Source organism: Hyaena hyaena, unplaced genomic scaffold, assembly GCF_003009895.1.
Source record: "Hyaena hyaena isolate Hyena2069 unplaced genomic scaffold, ASM300989v1 scaffold_728, whole genome shotgun sequence".
Classification (NCBI taxonomy): domain Eukaryota; kingdom Metazoa; phylum Chordata; class Mammalia; order Carnivora; family Hyaenidae; genus Hyaena; species Hyaena hyaena.
In genome coordinates, this window is record NW_024081362.1 from 8,549 (window position 1) to 20,857 (window position 12,309).

The window sequence follows — 12,309 nt, forward strand, 5'->3', positions numbered from 1 at the left end:
CTCCTAGGAACCCCTAATAAGCTTAGTCGTGGAGCATTTTACCAAAACCCACTCAGGCCAAGATAAGTCTTAAAGTGAAAGAAATTATTGCACATTATAATTATATTACATGCGGTGCATTTTACTAAAGTCTACTAAGGCCAACAGAGGTGCAGTGTAATACAAGAAATTACTAAATTAATAAAGGGGAAGTGCGGTTTTTCCAGAAGACCTTGGTCCTAAGGTAACTCAGTTCACCACCCCCTCAAGACAAATCAGTCATTATTTCAGCATTCGTATTACAGGAGTACAGGACTTAGACCCCACAGCAGTGAGGGACAAACGGAGAAACCATGTTAACACGTGATTAGAGCTCCCTGGTGGTGGGACCGGCTGGGGGACAAGGACTGTAGAAAAGGTTGCCCAAGCACAATTTGCAAGCCTCACCCTTCCAAGTCAGGCAACCCCAAATTCCCAAGACTTTGGGTACCAGGACCCTAGCGACGGTGGGAGTGGGGGTGTCCCACAGGGCGGAGACGGACTCAGCGGGGGAGAGTCGTGGGGGCCGCTCCGAAAGGAGGGGGACTCAGCAAGGAAGGGGTGGGGGCGGTAGTGGGCAGCCGGGCGAGGAGGGGAGGGGCGAGGCGAGGCGCCGTCGCCGGCCCCTTCTCCTCGAGTGCTCTCTCCTCCCTTCCCCTCCCCGGCCTGGCACCCGAACGCAACCTGCCGAGGCCAGGCTGCTTCAGGGGGAGGCGCCAACTCATCGCTGCTCCGTGCCCCCGACCGAGCAGTAACTGCGACCCAGAAGGCGGAGCGGATGCGGCTCAGGCCTGCGCTGAGGTAAGGGGACCGGAAGATGTAGGAAGTCAAGAGGGGACGTCAGGTTCGAAGCGGGAGGCCCTTAGAACACCCAGCTGCTGTCCACTTCTCCCCGCCCCCGCGGTCCGAATTTCAGAACCCGGCAACAGCTGGAGAGCAGCCCCCAGGGATACACCCCCGCCCGGGCCTAGGAGCTAGGCGACGCCGCGCGTGCGCACATCCGCTGGCGGGCGTGGGCGCGGGACCTTGGGATTGTTCTCCCACCCAAGCCGCCAGGCCCAGGCGGCGCCGCGCATGTGCGAGGGCCGATGTGGTGCGCGGGGCGAGGGTCGCGTGCGGCGACGCCTGCCCCGAGGCTTTCTCGCCTCAGGACGGTGAGGCAGCGCGTTGCCCCGGGCTGTGGCGGCGGCGCCTACCTCAGAGTTTCGCCTTCCCACCCCGCTCTTCGCCCCGCGTAGGGTGCTGCCGTTTTACTTCTGTCGCCTCGACCCGCGAAAACCCAATTCACCTAGCTCCCGGGCCCGAACCAGCTTGCTAACTCAGTGTTGTGCCTCCGACATTTGGTCCTGTTGTCGAGGGACAGCGCAGAAAGTTTGGCTAAGCTAGGCGAAGCAGCTGTGGAGGCATGGGAAGAGTCGCCGAAAACCTGTATTTTAAGCCGCAAGGTATAGCTCCACTCAGCCCCGGAAATAGAGGTTTTCAGACGCTGAAAACTTCCCAAGCGCCCCGCCTTGGCCGAGGAGGAACTTCCTGCCTGAGTTGGAAGGCGAGTTCAGAGCGAACTTTTTGTTTTTGTTCTTTGGGAAGTTACGTAAAATGTCGGAGCATTTCGAGTCCAGGATTGTCCCAGAATGCATGTCACAGAGCTGCCTCGTACCGAGCTAGGGACTTAGTCTTTTCTTAGAGGTGAATGAAAGTGGCAGAGTTCTCAAACTGCTTTTGGGACTGTGCTGTGCTCTTTCCCCAAGACTCGCATTCCGGCACTGTTTAATGTTTACTGAGCCTCGTGGCTTTGCACACTTCTAGTACCAAGTTCCTGCTTGGCTTTACACCTTCCTGCGCAGTGGTGCTTAGTTCAGTCAGTTTCGTGACTCCTGAGGCTACTCTGCACGGTTTTTGACAAAGTCATTACCGTGCCTTGTAATTTTATATGATGCGCTGATACAGACATTTGGGGGCTGGTAAACAGAAGAAGAACTTAACTATCAGGGAATCTGAGTACTCTAGGTGAAAGGTAATCTCTATTTCCCAGGGCATTAGGCAGTTTATACAGGTTATTAAGTAGTAAGTAAAGGCAATTGAAGTGATACATTCTTGCACACCCCACTCCCACCATACAGGCCTCATTGGGCTTGCTCGGCTTACCACGTGGGTCTCCAGCCTAGGGGCTCGGCATTTGCTAATTCCGCCATCCTTAAAGCCCACTTCACCCCTCCGCCCAAATATGAATGGCACCCACCTTCGTTCAAGTCTCAATTGCCTTTATTTTAGAGAGGTGGCTTCCTCATTTAAAATTGCTACTACTGTCTGTCTCTCCAGCCTCTTACCCTGTTCGCTTTGGCTCTGTAGCATTTAACCACTGTCTGATATTATGCATTTGTATGTGTATGCTCTGTCTACTCTATATTCAGAGCATATTTTGTACTGAATTCTCATTGTGGATTAACTCATTCGTTCAACAAATACTGAGTGCTTTGCATCAGGTCCTGTCCAGTTATTTTGGATATGTTCGTGAGCAAAACAGACAAAGATCCCTTCCCTCTGGAGCTTATGTTCTAGAAAAGAATGATTGACAGTAAATATATTTGATTATCATGTTGGAAAATTGTGTTATGCAGGTGTGGGTTGCAGTTTTATATAGAATGGTTATGTTGGTCTGAAGGATAAACTGACGGTGATGTTCAAGACAGAGAACTAGCTATTAGAATTGAGTATCTTTCTGGGAGAAAATGTTCCTTGTCATTGTCTACTGTATTTTTCATGGGGGCCCAGAGCGTGACCATTGTGACACGTGTAACCGTATTTTATAGTATACAGGTAAAAAACTTTTTTTTAAATTGGGTTTAAATTATTCAGAACTTTACAATTTAACTCAGCACATCAAATGAAAAGGCTGGCTTTTAAGTGGAGGAGACCAACCACATGAAAACTACAGACGTGTTGAGAAAAAGTGTATATTTTCTGCACGTATTATTGCACTTTGCAGTTGCGTCTTAATGTTTCTCTGAATGTGATTGACTAGTGAAGTTGTTTTCTAACAGTGGTCAGTTGCTTTATTTGAAACTGTGTTGAAGATTCACCTGGTATGATGTCATGCTTTAAGGTATTAGGTTATTGCTCTTAGAGATTTCTCAATGAACCAGGCAAGACTTAGAGAAAGTGGCTGATTGATAGTAAGGTGTGTTTTCCTTTGGGTCCTTTACTTCAGTAGATTACAAACACTATGTTTAAATATCAAAGACTATTAATCGGAGCTATAAGTATAGGGGACTTATGGAGTTTGCCTAAGTCTTTAGGAGTTTGTCATGTTAATTTTGGTTTTATCACTTGGTTAACGTGAAATTAAAATGCCCCTAAGATACCACTAGTTTTGAGGTTTACTGGAGTTGAATTAGTATAAATCAAAATAGACCAGACAAGAGAGATTTGAAACCAGGAGTGGAATTATCAGGGCTGCAGAATAATATCAAAGACTCCTGTTTGAGGCTGAAAATACAGGACTTCAATGGGAATATTTTCTTCAGAGGAGCAGATAGCATGTTAGGATTTTTTTTAAACTGTATTTTATAAGGACCTAAATTTCAAATGGATTTACAAATGTCTCAAGTATCAACTCATTGTAGCTAGTATAACAACATAAAAAATCAACATACCTTGATAATTTTTCATATTTGAAAGGGGCACTTTTGCTATGTATAGTTGAAAAGGCTAACTTTGATGAGCTTAATAATCTTGTCAAACTAAATACAGCTTTGCTTGGGACTGAAGATCTTCATCTCTCGATGAAATTTGCCACCCTTCCTTTTTACAAACCTAATTAAAGTAGCAATGATGTTTCTGTGTTTTGTAAGTCAGTTTGATGCTTATCCATAAACATGGCAATACCATTTCCTTTGAGGTTGTACTTGACTTTTAGTTGTGATTTCAGTTTTTCAGTTTGTCCATCCTATTTTTAATTGCCTCACATTAGTTAGCAGCTGTGTAGGTGTTTCACTGTTATTTTTCGTAGGCTTATGTCCTCTCATTCAAGTGGAGGTAAATTATAGCTATCATCCTTCTTTGCAAATGATAATTGGAATCATCATCTCTTATTTTATATTTTTATCACTCATAACTCACAGATGACATCCATTTAATGATTCAGCTAGCATATAGTTGGGAATCATCAGTACCCCATTGACATTTACTTGGACTGGAGCTCATTAACACACTGGCCTGTAAATTGTGTGCTGGTATTCTAAAAAACATTAGTTTTCTTTAATGTCCTATTTCTTTGACTATAGAAGCATCATCAACTGTGTTGCCCAGATAGGAGAATTTGTTAAAGGAACTGAGTTCTGTATTGCAGGAATTTTTTTAAATATATTATATTTTTCAAGCATAGCTTTCGAGTTGACCTCATATTATTAAGTTGGATTAAAAAATACATAACACTGGGCTTTATTCACAGAAATTATTATTTTTTTCAGGTATTATTTAAAGAATGGTTATCAGCCTTTAGAAGCTTCTGATCAATTGCAAAATATCAGTTCCATAGAAAATGTTTTGTTCTCATAGATACAGTGTGTCTAGGTTATTAGATCTTAAGGCCCACAAATACCAGTGTGTTGGGGTAATGTTGACACAAGCACCTGGGAGGTGGATTTCCTTTTGCTCCTTTTTGTTTTTTCTTTTATGTATTTACTTTCAGCTTAGTGCCTTCTGCAGGCACTAAATAAACATTTGTTGAATAAATTAGGCAAATGAATGTATGTCCTGTAATCAGCTTAAGTCTTTATTTAGGTCAGAGGTATTACCAAGTAATATGACATATTGTCCTACTAGCAAACACACTGATTAACATTGATTACAGACAATAATATGTAGAGGCTACCTATTATATGCTTTGTTGCAGGGAACTGAATTATTTGATCTGTTCTTTGAGAGGATTAAGAGTCTATATGTTTATCATGTTCAGTTATCAAAAGACTGTCTTATTTTTAGTCTTCAACTGTGTAGTTATTTAGAGTGTAGGGAAAGCTCTCAAAATACAGTCTATTAGAATAAGGAATTATATGTTCCAAACAGGGATAATTTGGAAATAAATTGCAGAACTATACAAATTTAAGAAAACAGATCTAATTGGAAATGTTAGGGGTGGTCCAAGATGGTGGGTGTACTCAACTCCAACCATGAACATACCAAACCTACAGCTACATATGGAAGAGTTCCCTCTGAAAAAGACCTGAGAACTAGCTGAAGAGCACATTCACAACAAAGCAGTAAAAGGGCTGTATGTGAGACAGTCTCACCCACTGCCAGAGTGGTGACCCACAGTTGGGAGCTTCTCCTTGATGAATGAGGGGCTTTTGCCCCCACATTAGGCACCCCAATCCCTGGGACCTGCAGTGAGGAGATGAACCCCCCAAATATCTGGCCTTGAAAAACACATAGAAAATGGATATCACATCCGGGAAACGCAAAAGGCTGTATAAAACAAATATTTATTGTAAATGGCTTGCATGCAGACCCACTCAGGAACCGGCATAAAAGCAGCAGTTTGAAAAGCGCCTAGGCTATATATAAAGATTTATTTTTTCAATTTATTTTTTAATTTACATCCAAGTTAGCATATAGTGCAACAGTGATTTGAGGAGTAGATTTCTTAATGCTCCTTACCCATTTAGCCCAACCCCCTCCATAACTGTTCCAGTAACCCCCTGTTTGTTCTCCATGTTTAAGAGGCTCTTATGTTTTGTCCCCCTCCCTTTATTATTTATGCTTCCCTTTCCTTATTTTCATCTGTTCTGTGTCTTAAAGCCCTCATAGGAGTGAAGTCATATGATACTTGTCTTTCTCTGACTAATTTCACTTAACATAGTACCCTGTAGTTCCATCTATGTAGTTGCAAATGGCAAGATTTCATTCTTTTTGATTGCTGAATAATATTACGTTGTGTATATATACCACATCTTCTTATCCATTCATCCATTGATGGACATTTGGGCTCTTTCCATACTTTGGCTATTGTTGATAGTACTGCTATAAACATTGAGGTGCACGTGCCCCTTCGAAACAGAATACCTGTATCCCTTGGATAAATACCTAGTAGTGCAATTGCTGGGTAATAGAGTAGTTCTATTTTTAATTTTTTGAGGAACCTTCACACTGTTTTCCAGAGTGGCTGCACCAGTTTGCATTCCCACCAACAGTGCAAAGAGATCCTCTTTCTCCCCATCCTCGCCAACATCTGTTGTTGCCTGAGTTGTTAATGTTAGCCATTCCTGACACGTGTGAAGTGGCATCTCATTGTGGTTTTGATTTGTACTTCCCCTAATGATGAGTGATGTTGGGCATATTTTCATGTCAGTTGGCCATCTGGACGTCTTCTTTGGAGAAGTGTCTATTTATGTCTTTTGCCCATTTCTTCACTGGATTATTTGTTTTTTGGGCATTGCGTTTGATAAGTTCTTTATAGATTTTGGGTACTAACCCTTTATTTGATATGTCATTTGCAAATATCATCTCCCATTCTTTTGGTTGCCTTTTAGTTTTGCTAATTGTTTCCTTTGCTGTGCAGAAGCTTTTTATTTTGATGAGGTCCCAATAGTTCATTTTTGCTTTTGTTTCCCTTGCTTCCAGAGACGTGTTGAGTAAGAAGTTGCTACGGCCAAGGTCAAAGAGGTTTTTGCCTGCTTTCTCCTTGAGGATTTTGATGTCTTCCTGTCTTACATTTACGTCTTTCATCCATTTTGAGTTTATTTTTGTGTATGGTGTGAGAAGGTGGTCCAGGTTCATTTTTCTGCATGTTGCTGTCCAGTTTTCCCAGCACCACTTGGTGAAGAGACTGTTTTTATTCCACCAGATATTCTTTCCTGCTTTGTCAAAGATTAGTTGACCATATGTTTGTGGGTCCATTTCTGGGTTCTCTATTCTGTTCTCTGAGTGTCTATTTTTGTGCCAGTACCATACTGTCTTGATGATTACAGCTTTGTAGTACAACTTGAAGTACGGGATTGTGATACCCCCTGCTTTGGTTTTGTTTTTCAAGATTGCTTTGGCTCTTTGGGGTCTTTTCTGGTTCCATACAAATTTTAGGATTGTTTGTTCTAGATCTATGAAGAATGCTGGTGTTATTTTGATAGGAATAGCATTAAATATGTAGACTGCTTTAGGTACTATTGACATTTTAAAAATATTTGTTCTTCCTATCTAGGAGCATGGAATATTTTCTTGTGTCTTTTTCGGTTTCTTTCATAAGCTTTCTATAGTTTTCAGTGTATAGATTTTTCACCTCTTTGGTTAGATTTATTCCTAGGTATTTTATGGGTTTTGGTGCAATTGTAAATGGGATTGATTCCTTGATTTCTCTTTCTGTTGCTTCATTTTTGGTGTATAGGAATGCAACTGATTTCTGTGAATTGATTTTATATCCTGTTGGGGCGCCTGGGTGGCTTAGTTGGTTAAGCGTCCGACTTTCGCTTAGGTAATGATCTCACAGTTCGTGGGTTTGAGCCCCGCGTCGGGCTCTGTGCTGACTGCCAGCTCAGAGCCTGGAGCCTGTTTCAGTCTGTGACTCCCTCTCTCTCTGACCCTCCCCTGCTCACACTGTCTCTCTCTCTGTCTCCTAGAAATAAATAAAACATTAAAAAAAAAAGATTTTATATCCTGTAACTTTGTTGAACTCATGGATCAGTTCTAGCAGGTTTTTGGTGGAATCTTTTGGGTTTTCCATATAGAGTGTCATGTCATCTGCGAAGAGTGAAAGTTTGACCTTCTGTTGCTGATTTGGATGCGTTTTGTTTTTTTGTGTTGTCTAATTGCTGTGGCTAAGATTTCCAATACTATGTTGAATAACAGTGGCGAGAGTTGATATCCTGTTCCTGACCTTAGGGGGAAAGTTCTCAGTTTTTCCCTATTGAGGATGATATTAGTGTTGGTCTTTCATATATGGTTTTTATGATATTGAAGTATGATAGTATGATCCCTACTTTCGTAAGGATTTTTATCAAGAAAGGATGTTGTACTTTGTCAAATGCTTTCTCTGCATCTATTGAGAGGATCATGTGGTTCTTGTCCTTTCTTTTATTGATATAATGAATCACGTTGATTTGTGGATATTGAACCAGCCCTGCATCCCAGGTATAAATCCCACTTGGTCATGGTGAATAATTTTGTTAATGTATTCTTGGATCCAGTTGGCTATTAAGGATTTTTGCATCCACGTTCATCAGGGAAATTGGTCTATAGTTCTCCTGAAGATTTATTTTCTAATCTTAAAACATCTGCTGGAGGGGCAGGGACTTGTTGGGACTCTCTTTGGGGACAGAGGTGCTGGTGGGTACCATTTTGCACTCTCCCTCTACCTAGATACCATGGGGAGGCATAGTTGGTGTTCCTGAGTTCCCTGGGACTGTAATGAATGGAGAGACAGTTTTTCGTAGGCTGTCACCCTCAGGGCACTGCACAGACAGCAGACTGAAACACCCCCAGTCTATTTGTGAAAAAAGCCTATTTACTTGTCCTGGCATTTGAACCTGAGGGGCAGACTTCAGGTCTGCCACGTATGTCGAGGCTACAAAGGTTATCTCAGGGAATAGAGGGTGGAGGATGCCATCTTTGTGCTTTCCTTTAGCCTCACTACAGTTTGCCAGGACCTCCCAGAAAGGAGCTTATACAATGGTCTGAAGCTCCAGTTTTTGCAACTGTCACTCAGGAGACACTATCAGATTGCCTGGTCTAGACATCCAGAGAGTCTATGCTTGTTTCACAGGACCGTATGTATTTGCATACTTTAACAGCTGCTACCTGAGGGTCTGGCTTCCAATCAGCCTAAAACTAGGTGCTGAATGAGATCCCCCCCTTTGGAACACTGACAGCTCTTGGCACACCTTCTTGGGACCTGTCCAGAATAAATCAGACTCCTTAGTCATAGTGGTTCAAGAGACAACCAAGAGCTAGGATAAAGTTTAAAGATAAAGTTCATCTGTACAAAGCCACTTTAAGACTGTGAGAGGTACTTGTTTCTCCCATTAGATAGAAACCAACACAGAGAGTCAAGCAAAATGAGGAAATAAGAATATGTTGGAGATGAAGTAATAAGGTAAAACCTCAGGGAAAAAAAAGACACCCTCAAAAACCTTAAAGTGGACATAAGTAATTTGCCTGATAAAGAATTCAAAGTAATGGTCAAAAAGATGTTCACCTAACTTGGGAGAAGAATGAATGAATACAGTGAGAACTTCAACAAAGAGAAAATATAAGAAAGTACATAGTAAAGTCATAGAGCTGAAGAATACAATGACTGAACTGAAAAATATTCGGGAGGGGGGGGGTTCAATAGCAGCCTAGCTGAAAAATTGTAAAAAATAAATAAATGAATTCAGTAAAGTTGTAGGATATAAAATCAACATACAAAAATCTGTTGAATTAAAAAGTATATTTTATTTTTGGGAGAGTGCAAGTGGAGGAGGGGCAGAGAGAGGGAGACAAAGGATCCGAACTGGGCTCTGCACTGACTGGCTGACAGCATTGACCCCTATGTGGGTCTCCTACTCATGAACTGCGAGATCATGACTGAGCCAAAGTCGGACACTCAACTGGCAGAGCCACCCAGGTGCCCCTATCTGTTGCATTTCTATACACTAACAAACTATGGGAAAGAGAAATTTTAAAAATCCCATTTACACTTACTTTGAAAAGAACAAAATACTTGGGAATAAATTTAAGCAAGGAGGTGAAGACTTGCACACTGCAAATTATAAGACATTGATGGAAGAAATTGAAAGAGACAAATAATTACAAAGATATTCCATGCTCATGGATTGGAAGAATTAATATTGTTAAAATGTCCCTATTACCAAAAGCAATATATAGATTCAGTGCAATTCCTATCAAAGTCCCAAGGGTATTTTTCACAGAAGTAGAACAAATAATCCTAAAATTTGTATGGAACCACAAAAGACCCTGTATAGCCAAAGCAATCTTGAGAAAGAAAGACAAAGCTGGACATATCATGCTTCCTGATTTCAACAAAAATTATGAAGCCACAGTAAAACAGGATAGTATTGGCATAAAAACAGACACCTAGGCCAGTGGAACAGAATAGAGAGCCCAGAAATAAACCTATGCATATATGTTCAATTAATTTCTACCACACGATGCAAGAATTATACAATGGGGATAAGGACAGCCTCTTTAATAAATGGTGTTGGTAAAACTGGATAGCTACATGCAAAAGAATTAAACTAGACGACTTAAACTATACATAAACATTAACTCAAAGTGGATTAAAGACTAGAAAGTAAGACTTGAAACCATAAAACTAGAAGAAAACAGTCAGTAAGCCTCTTGGTATTGGTCTTGGCAATGTTTTTTTGGATCTGACTCCAAAAGCAAAAATAAACAAGTGGGACTACATCAAACTAAAAAGCTTCTGCACAGCAAAAGAAACCATCAACAAAATGAAAAGGCAAGCTACAAAATGGGAGAAAAAAACATTTGCAAGTCATATATCTGATAAGGAGTTAATATTAAAACGGTATGAAGAACTCGTATAACTCAATAGCAAATAAACAGTCCAGTTAAAAATGGGCAGGGGATCTGAATAGACATTTTTCCAAAGGAGACGTATGGATGGCCAACAGGCACAGGAAAAGATGCTCAACATCATTATTCATCAGGGAAATGCAAGTCAAAACCACAATGAGATGTCACCTCACACCTGTTAGAATAGCTGTTATCAGTATGCCAAGAAATAACAGGTGTTGGCAAGGTTGTGAAGAAAAGGGAACCTTTGTGCATTGTTGATGGGAATGTCAGTTGGTACAGCCACTATGGAAAACAGAGGTTCCTCAAAAAAATTAAAGTCACATTTGATCCCACAATTCCACTTCTGGTTTTTTACTGAAAGGAAATGAAAACACTAATTTGAAAAGATATATTCACCCCTATTCATTGCAGCATTATTTACAATAGCCAACATATAGAAACATCCTAAGTGCCCACAGATAGATGAATAGATAAAGAAGGTGTGGTATGTGTACACAATGGAATACTACTCAGCCATAGAAAAGAATGAGATCTTGCCATTTGAAACAACATGGGTGGACCTAATGGTCACTATGCTAAGTGAAATAAATCAGAGAAAGGCAAATACTGTATGATCTCACTTATATGTAGAATCTAAGTAATAAAACAAAGAAGTCATAGATATGGAGAACAGGGTGGTGGTTGCCAGGGGTGAGGAGGTTGGGAAAGGGATGAAATGGATGAAGGGGGTTCAGAGGTACAGACCTCAGGGTATGAAATGAATAGAACATCATATGTAGCATGCTGACTAGAGTCAGTAATATTGTAGGTGCATATTTGAGTATTGTCAGAAGAGTAGATCTTGAAAGTTCTCATCATAAGAAACAAAAAATTTTTTTGGTAACTTGACGTGAATAGTTTTACTGTGGTGATCTTTTCACAGTATATTCAGATGTTGCATCATTACATTATACACCTGAAACTAACATTGCATGTCACACCACAATAAAAAAAAAAAGAAAATAATAGAAATATCAGCATAGAACTAGTGTGACTCAAAACAAAATCAGATCTTGTCACTTTGCTGCTCAAATCTTCTTACCTCAGAGCTTTAGCAGTGGATAGATTTTGTGTATGGATTACTTTTGCTCTAGATGTACTCAGAGCTCATTTCTTCCTTTCTTCAAGTCTTTCCTCAGATATTATACATTCAGGGAAGCTCTCTGACCACCTTGTGCAAAATTGAAAACCTTACCATCAACCTCAAGACCGCTAATCCCTTTTATCTTGCTCCATTTTCATTTTTATGGCAACATGACTTTCCAGTATATTGTATAATGTACCTATTATGATTGTTGGCTTCCCACATTGGAATGAAACTTGCATGAAAGAAAAAAAAAGAAATGTCATACAAAATTATCTTTGTTAATGTATATTTGCTTTTGAAAATTACTCTTGCAAAAACTTGAAACATTGGCCCTGTGAGTGTCCAATTTAGGTCCTCTAAAGGCAGAGATCAGACTCGGGGCAAGATGGCGGAGAAGTAAGGAGCTCCGTACTTGCACTCGCGCCCATACATCACACAGAAAAGATCTGAAGACATTGGAAACCTTACAAAACCTGAGAGATTGGGAGAAAAAAGACGCAGAATCCACTGAGAGAGCCTTCTAACGTGAGTGCGAACCGGGGAAGATAAAATCGGGCCGGGATCGGAGACTCCAGGGTGGGAGGCGATCCCCCTCTACCCTCTACGGGGAGTGAGAGGGGAAAAGGAGAGAGTCC

The 12,309-nt window shown here is 41.1% G+C and overlaps 1 protein-coding gene across 6 annotated transcripts in view; it reads left to right on the forward strand.

Annotated features, from left to right (window-relative positions):
* Positions 1-627: 627 nt before the first annotated feature.
* RCBTB2 (RCC1 and BTB domain containing protein 2) overlaps positions 628-12,309 on the forward strand; it is a 49,639-nt gene continuing 37,957 nt past the window's right edge. For 5 of the 6 annotated variants that reach the window (XM_039218017.1, XM_039218019.1, XM_039218023.1 and 2 more), the window contains exon 1: positions 733-819. The gene's annotated coding sequence lies outside the window, so the exon portion shown is untranslated. Of the gene's footprint in view, positions 820-12,309 lie in introns of all 6 variants that reach the window. The other variant, XM_039218024.1, reaches the window with a different exon arrangement.